This window comes from Balaenoptera physalus, assembly GCF_965194825.1.
Source record: "Balaenoptera physalus genome assembly, chromosome: 2".
NCBI lineage: Eukaryota > Metazoa > Chordata > Mammalia > Artiodactyla > Balaenopteridae > Balaenoptera > Balaenoptera physalus.
Window position 1 is genome coordinate 29,171,833 of NC_138883.1, and position 12,815 is coordinate 29,184,647.

Consider the following 12,815-nt stretch of genomic DNA (forward strand, 5'->3'; position numbering starts at 1 on the left):
CTTCAGGAAATGGATAATGGAATGTCATTCAGAATATAACAGCAGCTTTAGTTGTCTTTTTTTTTTTTAATATTTATTTATTTATTTGGCTGTGCCAGGTCTTAGTTGCAGCACGTGGGATCTTCGTTGTGGTGTGCGGGATCTTTAGTTGTGGCATGCGGGATCTTTTAGTTGTGGCATGTGGGATCTTTTAGTTGTGGCATGTGGGATCTTTTAGTTGTAGCATGCAGGCTCTTAGTTGTGGCATGCGGGATCTAGTTCCCTGACCAGGGATCGAACGCGGGTCCCCTGCATTGGGAGCACAGAGTCTTAACCGCTGGACCACCAGGGAAGTCCCTTTAGTTGTCTTCTATTCTTGAGTCTCAGCTAACTTTCCTTGTCCCTCTTGTGTTCACCTCCCTCCTTGTATAGTAGTTTCACACTTGTCTTTGGACTCCAGTTCTAGAACCAGGCTTAGAGTTCCTGCCCCTCAGAGATATTGGTGATACTGTGGATATTGCAGACCCAGTCACAGACCTAGCAGGTGGCCTGGTTTCTTTCTTGGTTTTGAAGCTGTGTCTGTATTCTGCAGCCTTCCTGGGGGTTATTTCCTGTAACCCATAACCTCAGGCAGAGTTGGCAGTTGTTTTCTTTATAAGGGAGCCCTACCCAGCCCTAGCTCTGGCCCAGCTCTGATAAGTCCTCTGTCTCATATGGAGCACTTTTAGTCCCTGTTCCCCAGGAAAGCCAAAGTCCCAGCTGCCACTGCCTGTTTCTAGACCAGGAACCCAGTGGGCCTCTGGCTTCAGCATCACATCATTTTGCATCTCTGTTCCTTATCACTGCCTGAGAGATATTTATATTGTTTTTTGAGCCAGCTATGCATTGTTTGTTTATTCTTTTAATTTATTTATTTTTAACAAATTTATTTTATTTTTGGCTGTGTTGGGTCTTTGTTGCTGTGTGCGGGCTTTCTCTAGTTGTGGTGAGCGGGGGTTACTCTTCATTGCGGTGCATGGGCTTCTCATTGTGGTGGCTTCTCTTGTTGCAGAGCATGGGCTCTAGGTGCGCAGGCTGCAGTAGTTGTGACACACGGGCTTCAGCAGTTGTGGCACGCGGGCTGTAGTGTGCAGGCTCAGTAGCTGTGGCACACAGGCTTAGTTGCTCCGAGGCATGTGGGATCTTCCTGGACCAGGGTTCGAACCTGTGTCCCGTGCATTGGCAGGCAGATTCTTAACCACTGCGCCAAGTCCTGCATTGTTTGTTTATGTATTTGATACATTTATATATTGATTGTTATTTGGGTGAATTTACTGTACCATCTTGAGAAGCCTTTTACACACTTGTATATAAATTCTTAGAACAATACCTAGCATAAAGTCAGTTCTCTATATATGGGAGCTGTTGTATTTTCAGGTGAGTCCTAGGATTCTTTGTTGATTTCTGTGTTTAGACAGTGTGTGTGTGTATATATATATAGTGTGCATTATATATATGTAGTGACCCCAAAACACTTGCCAATCATTATTTGAAATTTCTGCAAATGTGTCTGGGGATTATGGCATGTTTTGAGGCTTTTGGGTGGGACATTTAAATTGAATTTTAATCTGTGTTTTGGCAAGCTTGAATTGGAAATTTTTCAGGAGGAATTGCAAATTTTTTTTTCAATGTAATAAAGTGCTGAAGTGCTTTATTCTTTGTGTTTGTGGTATTCCGGTAATTGATATTCTTTTAAGCTCTATTGCATGTACTTTCCATTAGCTACTAATCAAAAAAGTCAGTGCAGTATGTGTGAAGATCATAGAGATTATGGAAGTTGTAACGGAGTGAATTTTAAGTCAGGAAAAGGGAATGTTCAAAGTGTGCATGAGGGAGGAAAAAGGGTGATTTTGAGGGAGAGGTTTTGGCTTTGACAAGCATAGTTACGCTGAGGTAAAGATCCTCTTTGGGAAAGAGGAACAAAAAGGAGGGATAAAATATTATGACAGATTTCCAGTTTGTGTGTTTAGGTATAACTAATATGCTTGAATATTGTAACCCCTAAAGCCTTCACTCTAGTCTGTTAAACTTTACCCATGAATTCAGAAGCATAAATTAAAAATTTTTTTCTTTTAAAAGAGAAATGTCAGTTAAATTATTCTTTCTTCTTGGATTTTGGGTTTGAATTAGTGGAAGGATGAGTCTGATAGATTATCAGCTACTACTGTTTTTAAGGTTATGCCGAATCGATTATTCTGCCCTTTAGAGATGTGTCTAAGATTGTGCTTGCTGATAAATGATCTTACTTCCTTATTTCTTCAGCTGAAATAATAAGACACACTACTTCCTTTTTCCTCTTGCATCAAGCCCTGATGCAAGGGCTTTTATTTTTGTCTTATGTTGTAAACTATTGTGCGCATATAGGTATTTGGAACCAAGAAAGTGGTTCAAAGTAAGAAGCATGGCACAATACCATTTAGAGTCTTAATCTACTGGTCATGAATGAGAACTAATTCGATATGTCATCCCATCATGTAGTCATTCTCAGGTGAACTTTAGATATGTGTTTCAGAGAGGACTGATCCAGCTAGTGACTACGTTAGTGGTATTTTGCTTGAGATTTTTATAGAGTTCTTAATGGTTATGCATTTCTCCCCAAACTGAAGGTTTTTAAAAAAGACTTCGTTAACTCTTTGTCAGAATCTGCGGTGGGATTCTGAAGTGTTTGATTCAGTAGAAGATTCATTAGGATTCTGATCCAGAATCTTTCTGATATTAGGAAATAATTAGATACTATATGTCATGGTAACTGCTAAAAGTTTACTTTTTTCTTTTTAAGTATTTTTCTTTTTCTTTTCCAATATGAGACAAGACTGTTAACATTTAAAAATTTCTCATATTGAGAAATAACTGATATATGTAGTATAAGTGCAACTATCTGTCATATATCAAAATAGATTGAGGCTTTATATTGATCCTTTCCCATTGAGACTTCTGTTGTACTGATGAATTTCCTTTGATCTGTATTGCCATATTGGGCCTTTGTGAAGCAGATACTAGTTTGAGGGAAAGACGCAGGATTTGAAATCAGAGGGCTTAAAGTCCTGTCTCTGTCAGGTTATTAGCTCTGTGACTTTGACCTTTTTTTAAAAAAAATTTATTTAATTAATTAATTTATTTTTGGCTGTGTTGGGTCTTTGTTGCTGCGCGCAGGCTTTCTCTAGTTGCGGTGAGCAGAGGCTACTCTTCGTTGAAGTGCACAGCCTTCTCATTGCAGTGGCTTCTCTTGTTGCAGAGCACAGGCTCTAGGCGCGCGGGCTTCAGTAGTTGTGGCACACGGGTTCAGTAGCTGTGGCTCGTGGGCTCTAGAGCGCAGGCTTAGTAGTTGTGCCACACGGGCTTAGTTGCTCCGTGGCATGTGGAATCTTCCCGGACCAGGGCTCGAACCCGTGTACCCAGCATTGGCAGGCGGATTATTAACCACTGCGCCACCAGGGAAGCCCTGACTTTGACCCTTTTTAGATTGTTTTCCTTATAAGTAATTTGAAAAGAATAATGATATCTGTCTCAAAGAATTGCTCTAAATATTAAAATTAAAAATGCTTTGTGATCTATAACATACTCTTTGTTACAGTGTTTTTCAGTTGTGACATTTGTTGTATTTTAGCAAAATAGCAATACTGTCCTTAAAGATTGCCATCATTTGGGTGAAAAGACTGCCAACTTTTGGTTTGATGTATCAACTTTATTTAAGGCGAATATCCTTAGGTTTTTGCCTGCCTTTATATTTTCCCTAACGATAAATTCTTCACCTTATGAGGATTCCTCCTTTGCCAAAGTTACAAATTGGTTAGACTTTATCATTTACATTCAGCTTCGTGATGTCATGAAAAATAAGGGCTGTCTAGAATCCAAGTTGGGACCTAGCCTTTCTCAAAGTCACCGGTTCTCAGTGGAGTCAGTACTTCCCCTATGATGTGCTTGGATCTTTGAGTGTGCACCTTTGGTTGCCACAGTGATTAAGGTGGGGTAGGTGCAGCATTGGCATTCAGTGAGCAGGACTCAGGAATGCCATACATCTCACAAGGTATGAGACAGTTCTGCGTGAATTTTGAACATTTCCCCAGACCTTCTTAAGGGTGAAAAACCTGTTTGTACTTATCTGATCCTAGTTCTGTTTTAGGTTTAAACACAAAGTGGTTTTTTGCTTGGCTTTAATAGACACTGAATTTTCCAGGGATGTAACTACTGGGTAAATGGAGAGCAAATTGTACTTTGTTTTGTTCAGAACTATAACAAGAGTTGTTAACTGTTGTGGAAAATCATATTACCAATGGCATTGCCCCTTGTGGTATTTGATTTCCCAACACAGCTCATTTGTGTCCGTCTTCATTTGTAGCTGTCATGTTCATGGCATTTCTTTTCTTTTTGTATTTATTTATTTATTTTGGCTGAGCTGCGTCTTAGTTGCAGCATGAGGGATCTTCATTGTGGCATGCGGACTTCTTAGTTGCGGCATGTGGACTCTTAGTTGCGGCATGTGAACTGTTAGCTGCAGCATGCATGTGGGATCTAGTTCCCCAACCAGGGATCAAACCCAGCCCCCTTGCACTGGGAACACAGAGTCTTACCCACTGGACCACCAGGGAAGTCCCTGTTCATGGCATTTCTGTGTGTGGGAGCAAGCGTCTATTTTCTTATTAATATGAATTTTAGGATGGTTATACTGGAACATTTACATATTAAAATATTTTACTAAAAATTACTTTTTTCCCCTCTTATATTACATTAGGCATTATCTTTTTTAAAAAATTGTTATTTATTTTATTTATTTATTTTTCGCTGCATCAGGTCTTTGTTGCCGCGCGGGCTTTCTCTAGTTGTGGCGAGCAGGGGCTACTCTTCGTCGTGGTACATGGGCTTCTCATTGCAGTGGCTTCTCTTGTTGCGGAGCACGGGCTCTAGGCCCACGGTCTTCAGTAGTTGTGGCTCATGGACTCTAGAGCGCAGGCTCAGTAGTTGTGGCGCACGGGCTTAGTTGCTCCGCGGCATGTGGGATCTTCCCGGACCAGGGCTCAGACCCATGTCCCCTGCACTGGCAGGCGGATTCTTAACCACTGCGCCATCAGGGAAGCCCTAGGCATTATCTTAATTTTTAAAAACTGAGGATAGGTAAGTTACCTAATTGCGTTTCATTTCAGATTTATGCTTTCAAAACAAAAAACTTTTGTTTTAGTGGGGTTTCAGGATGGAGCCTATATTTAATGGAAGTTTATGTGCTCTTTGCAGGGAGAGATAGGAGGTTCATGTTGACCATGGTCCATTATTGATGTTTGTCCTTCTTCCCTTTCCTTTTCTTCCCTCTCCCTTCCTTTTCTGTTTTCCCTTCCCATTATGAACTATTTGATATATAGATTAGAATATGGTACAGTGTATGTAAGTAATGAGGCATATAATAAAACCAATACCTGTAAACCTACCACCCAACTCAAGAAAAAGAACATTACCAATGTTGTTGGTATATTTCCCCTTGTTTTCGATCTACTTGTCTTTCCACCAGGGATGAAACTATTCAGGATTTTGTTTTGGAATGTTTATTTATCATTCCCTTCCTTTTTTTAAAGTTTACCACATTTGTATGTATTTCAAAAATATATTGTTTAGTTTTATTTATTTTTTAACTCTAAAAATAGAACCGTGGTGTATGTATATTCTTGCTTGCTTTGGCTAATCAACATTATGTTTTTAAGGATTCATTCTTATGGATATGTGTAACTGTGGTTAATTTTCTCAGATATGTGTATTAATTGTATGACTACCACAGTGTATCTTTTCTCCTAAAGATGGACAGTTGTTTTTTTCCATTTTGTTGGTGTTACAAATATATGCTTACTTATGTCTTCAGGTGCATGTGTACAAGTGTTTCTCTACAACAGTGAATTTTTAAACATTTTTGATGTTGATAACCCCCTACCGCCTCCACCCACATACCCAGACAGAGTTGACAGAAAAATGAGAATAAGTGTTCACCCTTACTACATGTGATGCATTCCTCTATTTCTCTCTATTCTGTTTATGTGCTGACTATGCCCTAAATGACATCACAGTTCATTTTCACAGTTCCAGGTAGTTGACTTGGTTTCCTTTGGAGAACAGGTGTGTTGATCCAGCTTTCCTTTGCTTGTGGAGTGTGTCAGAGGGCAGCATTTCATGAGGTGAGAGTGCAGCTGGCTAAGCAGGAGCACTGCTCCCACACCTGGAAACATCTGGCTTTTGAGCTCCATAAAGTTTCAGCTAGCACTAAATTTGGATTCGGCCCTTAAGTACCTGCCACTCCTTGATGGAATGAATTCCCTAGGTATGCCTTAACTAAATATTTTGAGTTATGTCAGAGTTACACCATTCTCTGAGGATGCAAGGAGCAGGATGGGATTGGTTGGGGCTTTCTATTCTTGATATTTACTGTGATGTCAGACATGGCTCTCCATTTTACTTATCTTAACCATAAACTGTGTATTCTTTAAGGCTCAGATCTCAATAGATTATTCTTCAGTTTTCTGGTGACTTGCTAATGTGCATATTCAGGTATTTCTGATTTTTGCTCTTTCTTGAACTCTTTATTCTGCTTACAGTCTAGATAGCTTGAATTTTTTGCTGAAGAGGAAAAGAGAGTTAATTTACATGGGAATTTATTTGACTTTAATCTTAAGTAATTGTAAAGTTAGGCAAAGAAGCTACATGCTTTAACTCTGATTCAATGTTTAATTATTTAGAATTATTAGAATTGTAACTTACAGAGCTAGGCTTTGAACCTCAGAGGGAGAATATTTGTACTTGGTACTATTCTTGATGACTCGTGTAGGTGGTCCTGAATAATGAGACTAGGAACAGGAATAACCAAGGTACTGTTTTATATATATAGTTTTAAATCTCGTTTTTATGAACGTAGGACTCAAAAATAATAAAGACACTGTGTTCATTGCAGTCTAGAAGTTGTGTTATGGTTTGCATTATTGTTTTTTGTAGCAAAATATATGTAACATAAAATTCACTGTTTTGACCATTTTTAAGTGTACAGTTCAGTGGCATTCAGTACATTCACATTGTTGTGCAACCATCACCACGATCTATCTCTGGAACTTTATCTTTCCAAACTGAAACTCTGTACCTGTTAAACATTAACTCCCCATTCTCCTCTCCCCTCAGCCCATGGCAACCTCCATTCTTCTCTCTGTCTCTACGAATTTGACTACTCTGAATATCTCATATACATGGAATTATACAATATTTGTCCTTTTGTATCTGGCTTTATTTCACCTAGTGTAATTTCTTCAAGGTTAATCCATGTTGCATCATGTATCAGAACATTGCTTTTTTTTTTGAATTTTTGAATTTTATTTATTTTTTTATAGAGCAGGTTCTTATTAATTATCTATTTTATACATGTTAGTGTATATATGTTAATCCCAATCTCCCAATTCATCCCACCACCACCAACGCCCCCCCCGCCCCCACCACTTTCCCCCCTTGGTGTCCATACGTTTAGAACATTGCTTTTTAAGGCTGAATAACATTCCATTGTATGTCTATTTGGAATAATATTCCATTGTATGTACATTTTGTTTATTCATTAACCTGTGACCTGACACATGAATTGTTTCCATCTTTTGGCTGTTGTGACTAATGCTGCTGTGAACATTGGTGTACAAATATCTGAGTCCTGCTTTCAATTTTTTTAGGTATATACCATATGCAATTGCTGGATCATATGGTAATTCTATGTTTAATTTTTTGAGGAATGGCCATACATTTTACTGGTTTTCTTTTACATCTATAATTTATTATAGGTGTATTTTTAATCAATAATTATAGGTCTGTTTTTATCATTTTTGACAGCTGCATAGGGTTTCAGGGTAGGGGTATGTCATGGTTTATTTGTAGACATTTCTCCTGTTAGCAGTTCTTGCTATTATAAACAATATTATGGTTCATTCATCAAGTATTTATTGAACACCTGCCATATGCTAGGCATATGTAATGGCTCTTCTGTACACACATATTTGCACACATCCATTTATTTAGAATAAATTTTTTAGAAGTGGGACTGTTGGGTCAAAGGATAGGCGCATTTTGAAATGTGATTATTTTCCTAAAAGTTTTTATAAACTATTTTAAAATATAGTCCCTTTAGACTATACTACAAAACTATAGTCATCAAAAGAGTATGGCACTGGCACAAAATAGAACTATAGGCCAATGGAACAGAATAGAAAGCCCAGAAATAAACCCATGCACCTGTGGTCAATTAATCTATGACAGAGGAGGCAAGACTATACAATGGTGGAAAAACAGTTTCTTCAACAAATGGTGCTGGGAAAACTGGACAGCTACATGTTAAAAAATGAAATTAGGGGGCTTCCCTGGTGGCGCAGTGGTTAAGAATCTGCCTGCCAATGCAGGGGACACGGGTTCGAGCCCTGGTCTGGGAAGATCCCACATGCCGCAGAGCAGCTAAGCCCGTGAGCCACAACTACTGAGCCTGTGCTTCTGGAGCCTGTGCTCCGCAATGGGAGAGGCCGCGACGGTGAGAGGCCCGTGCACCGTGTTGAAGAGTGGCCCCCTCTTGCCACAACTGGAGAAAGCCCTCGCACAGAAACAAAGACCCAACACAGCCAAAAATAAAATATAAATAAATAAATTAATTAAAAAAAAATGAAATTAGATCATTCTTTAACACTGTACACAAAAATAACCTCAAAATGGATTAAAAACCTAAGTGTGAGACCGGACGCTATAAAACTCCTAGAGGAAAACATAGGCAGAACACTCTCTGACATAAATAACAGCAATATCTTTTCTGATCTGTCTCCCAGAGTAATGGAAATAAAATAAAAAATAAACAAATGGGACCTAATTAAACTCAAAAGCTTTTGCACAGCAAAGGAAACCATAAACAAATGAAAAGACAACCCAGAGATTGGGAAGAATATTTGCAAATGATGTGACTGACAAGGGATTAGTCTCCAAGATCTACAAACAGCTCCTGTGGCTTAATATCATCAAAACAAACAACCCAATAAAAAAATGGGCAGAATACCTAAATAGACATTTTTCCAATAAGACATACGAATGGCCAAGACGTACGTGAAAAGATGTTCAGCATTGCTAAAGATTAGAGAAATGCAAATCAAAACTACAAAGAGATATCACCTCACACCAGTCAAAATGGCTATCATCAAAAAATCCACAAACAGTAAATACCGGAGAGGGTGTGGAGAGAAGGGAACCCTGCTACACTGTTGGTGGGAATGTAAATTGGTACAACTACTATGGAGAACAGTATGGAGGTTCCTTAAAAAATGAAAAATAGAGCTACCATATGACCCTGCAATCCCACTCCTGGGCATCTATCTGGAGAAAAACATGGTCTGAAAGGATACATGCACCCCCAATGTTCTTGCAGCACTGTTTACAATAGCCAAGACATGGAAGCCACCTAAATGTCCATCGACAGAGGAATGGATAAAGAAGATGTGGTACATATATACAATGGAATATTACTCAGCCATAAAAAAAGAATGAAATAATGCCATTTGCAGCAACATGGTTGGACCTAGAGATTGTCATACTGAGAGAAGTAAGTCAGACACAGAAAGACAGATATTGTATGATATCGCTTATATGCAGAATCTAAAAAACAGAAACAGACTCACAGACTTAGAGAATGAACTTATGGTTACGGGGGGAGCGGGGGGAAGGGTGGAGGGAAGGGATGGTTAGGGAGTTTGGGATTGACATGTACACACTGCTATGTTTAAAAAGGATAACCAACAAGGACCTACTGTATAGCACAGGGAACTCTGCTCAATGTTATGTGACAGCCCGGATGGGAGGGGAGTCTGGGGGAGAATGGATACGTGTATATGTATGTCTGAGTTGCTTTGCTGTGCACCTGAAACTATCACAACATTGTTAATCGGCTATACTCCAATATAAAATAAAAAGTTAAAAATAAAATGCAAAAAATATATATATATAGTTCCAATAATAGTGAATAGGAGTGCCAGATTCCCCATACCTTATAGAACACTGGGTTTTATTGATCATTTTCGTATTTGTCAAGAAATTATAGTAATTTGCATCTCTTTGGTCGCTAGTAGTGAAGTTGAATAGCTTGTGCTTATAATTTTGTTTCTTTTTTTGTCAGTTGGTATTCAGGTATTTCTGCTCCTGTCTTTTTCTTATTAATTTGTAAGAGCTCCTTATACACTAAGGATAGTAAACCTTTGTTTTATATTGTAGATATTTTCCCAGTTTGTCATTTGTCTTTTAATTTTTCTTCATAATGTCTTTTGCCATGTAGATGTTTTACATTTTTATAGTCAGTTTTAGTAGTCCTTTACTATTTCTATTTTGGTCCATTGTTCTGGTGGTCTTGGCCCACCCTGATTTAACCTTTTATATATATACATATGTATAAAATTGAGAGATTTCTAGAAAATGTTTTTTAGAAATAGAAATCTCTGCATGAACTGATTAAATCTGTTTTGAATTAAATCTGATATTGTAAGTAGTTTGGGAAAATGAAATGTAAAAGGCAGGTGAGGAATCAAAACTTTATTTTAACCTTTTTTTTTTTTTTTTTTGGATGAAGATCTTCATAGAGATTGATGAAAACTTTTCCAAACCAATATTTAACTTGCCATAGAAAACATAGTACATATTGAACCTAATTTGCTTTTTATTGATCTCTAAGGGTTTGGGATGTATTTCCTTGTTAATTTAGATATGTAGGATATAGTAGATGGGAGAAATGGTGCACTAACCTCATGAGATATTCTACAGTCTACTAGCTCTAAAAATTTCTTGCATTATGTGTCATCATTAGAGGTTGTTGACGAGGATGCTGCTTCGGTTGGTATTCTGCTCTTTGTCTTTGTAGCCACTTTTGCCTATATCTCATTCCTTGAGACCTTTGATGACTTTTAATCCTGATCTCTTCTTTTCTATATCTTGTTGCTATATCTGGTTCCTGATTTTTTTTGTCTTTTCCATACCTTTATTCATTTCTTTTCCTTTTGTTTCTTTTCTCTATTTCAACAAGAGCTAGATAAGGATCGAAAGAACTTATTTCTTCTGGTTTTAAAAAAATTAATCATACCATGTAATCTTTAATTTTTATGTACAGATTCTGTCCAGCAGTGTGTACATTTTAGACTTCCTTAAACTCTGAGTGCATAACTCTCCTGGACAGTTGAATTGCTAGCTACCTAGATGATAGTGGAGGATGTTTTGATATACGTAGAGGAAGTATTATAGTCATTTGGCCTAGAATATAATAATGAAATACAGTAATATTAATAATGATGTAATGATTTGATTAAAATGTTGTTGAGTCTTATGAACTTAATCATGAACCTGCCTTGTGACCTCGATCAAACCCTTTAAAGTGTTGTATTTTTCATTTTTAAAATTCAGATGATCTCATATTTTAGCTTCCCTTGCCTTAGATAGAATTTTGCTTACATAACAAATGGAAGAGCCAAAGAGTTAAGAGTTGGAGGACTTTAGGGATCATCTGCTATCTATTTTGTTCCCTTTACAAATATTTGCCTGGCACTGTTTTGGTTTTGAGGATACAATGAAGTCCCTGGCTTCATGGAGTTTACAATCCTTTATGAAAAGGTTAGGAAGAAACTATGTAGTCTTATTTAAAGATTCCTTATTTCATTTTGGTGGGTTTCAGTATGCTCAAAAGAAAAAGGATCTGGTCCCTTATATGCCAGATAGGAAGTGAGGAACTGTAAAGCAGGAGGAAGAGACCCTGAATGAGTGAATAAGGACAGTGCCTCTCAAATTTTTCTATGTGTATGAATCACCTGAGGATCTTGTTAAATTGCAGATTCTTAGCCAATAGGTCTAAGGTAGGGCCTGAGATTCTGCAATTCTGACAAGCTTCTGGGTGCTGCTTCTGCTACCAATCTGTGAACCACACTTTGTGTAGCAAGGAATTCGTATATAAAAAAGAGAAAAGAAGAATAGCCTGCTACCATTTTGAGAGGAGTGATTTGGGGCCATGCAGCACAGACTTGGAATTCTGAGCAGCACATCACTCAGAACTTGGCCTTGGTGAAATGAAATGATAAGAGCTGTTAATGTTCATATACAAAGAAGGGGTATTAAGGAGGTAATCAACTGAGGTTGGATAGTGGGTGAGTCTAAAACCTTTGAAAAGATACTAGGCGGTGAAAGAGATGAGGATATTCAGGTATGATAAAAGTAAATATCTAGTCAGAGAAACAAAATTTGTAAGAGTTAGGTATTGACTAGGAGGACTTAGTTTGTAATTGGGAAGATTTTCTCTCCTCTTTGTACTTACTCTAATTGGCATAGTGATTCTAGTAAAAAAAAAAAAAAAGTAAAAATAAGTAAGTGTTGGTTTTTTTTTTTCTTTAAATAGTATAATTTTTTCCATAGGCATATTCTCTGGAGAGTATGTCAAATTTCTTTGTTTTACAGATCTGAATAAAGCTTAAATGTGATTAAGTTGCCCTTCTCTGATCTGTTCCTCTAGTGGCAGCTACTTGGAGCATAAGCAACCTGGGAATTCATTTATCTTCATAGAATTAGCTGAAGACTCTAATCTTGGAGGTGATATAAAATGTCCAGTGGGTATCAAGCATTTAGCCATAGAGAAAAATCTGGCAAGCCAAATCTTTGAACCAGCAACCTTTTATTTAGTTTTATGAATTCACAATGCTATTGTTTCCAGTTGTGTTTTTAGAAGTTTAGATTTTTTTTTTCCCCTTTCTGGTACTATTTTAAAAGTAATATATATTCCTATATCCTCTTTAATA

At 37.7% G+C, this 12,815-nt stretch overlaps 2 protein-coding genes across 12 annotated transcripts in view; both read left to right on the forward strand.

Annotated features, from left to right (window-relative positions):
- HEATR4 (HEAT repeat containing 4) overlaps positions 1–12,815 on the forward strand; it is a 231,879-nt gene that overhangs the window by 124,706 nt on the left and 94,358 nt on the right. The gene's annotated exons all lie outside the window — the stretch shown is intronic.
- Positions 1–12,815, forward strand: part of NUMB (NUMB endocytic adaptor protein) — a 181,897-nt gene that overhangs the window by 16,236 nt on the left and 152,846 nt on the right. The window lies entirely within an intron of this gene.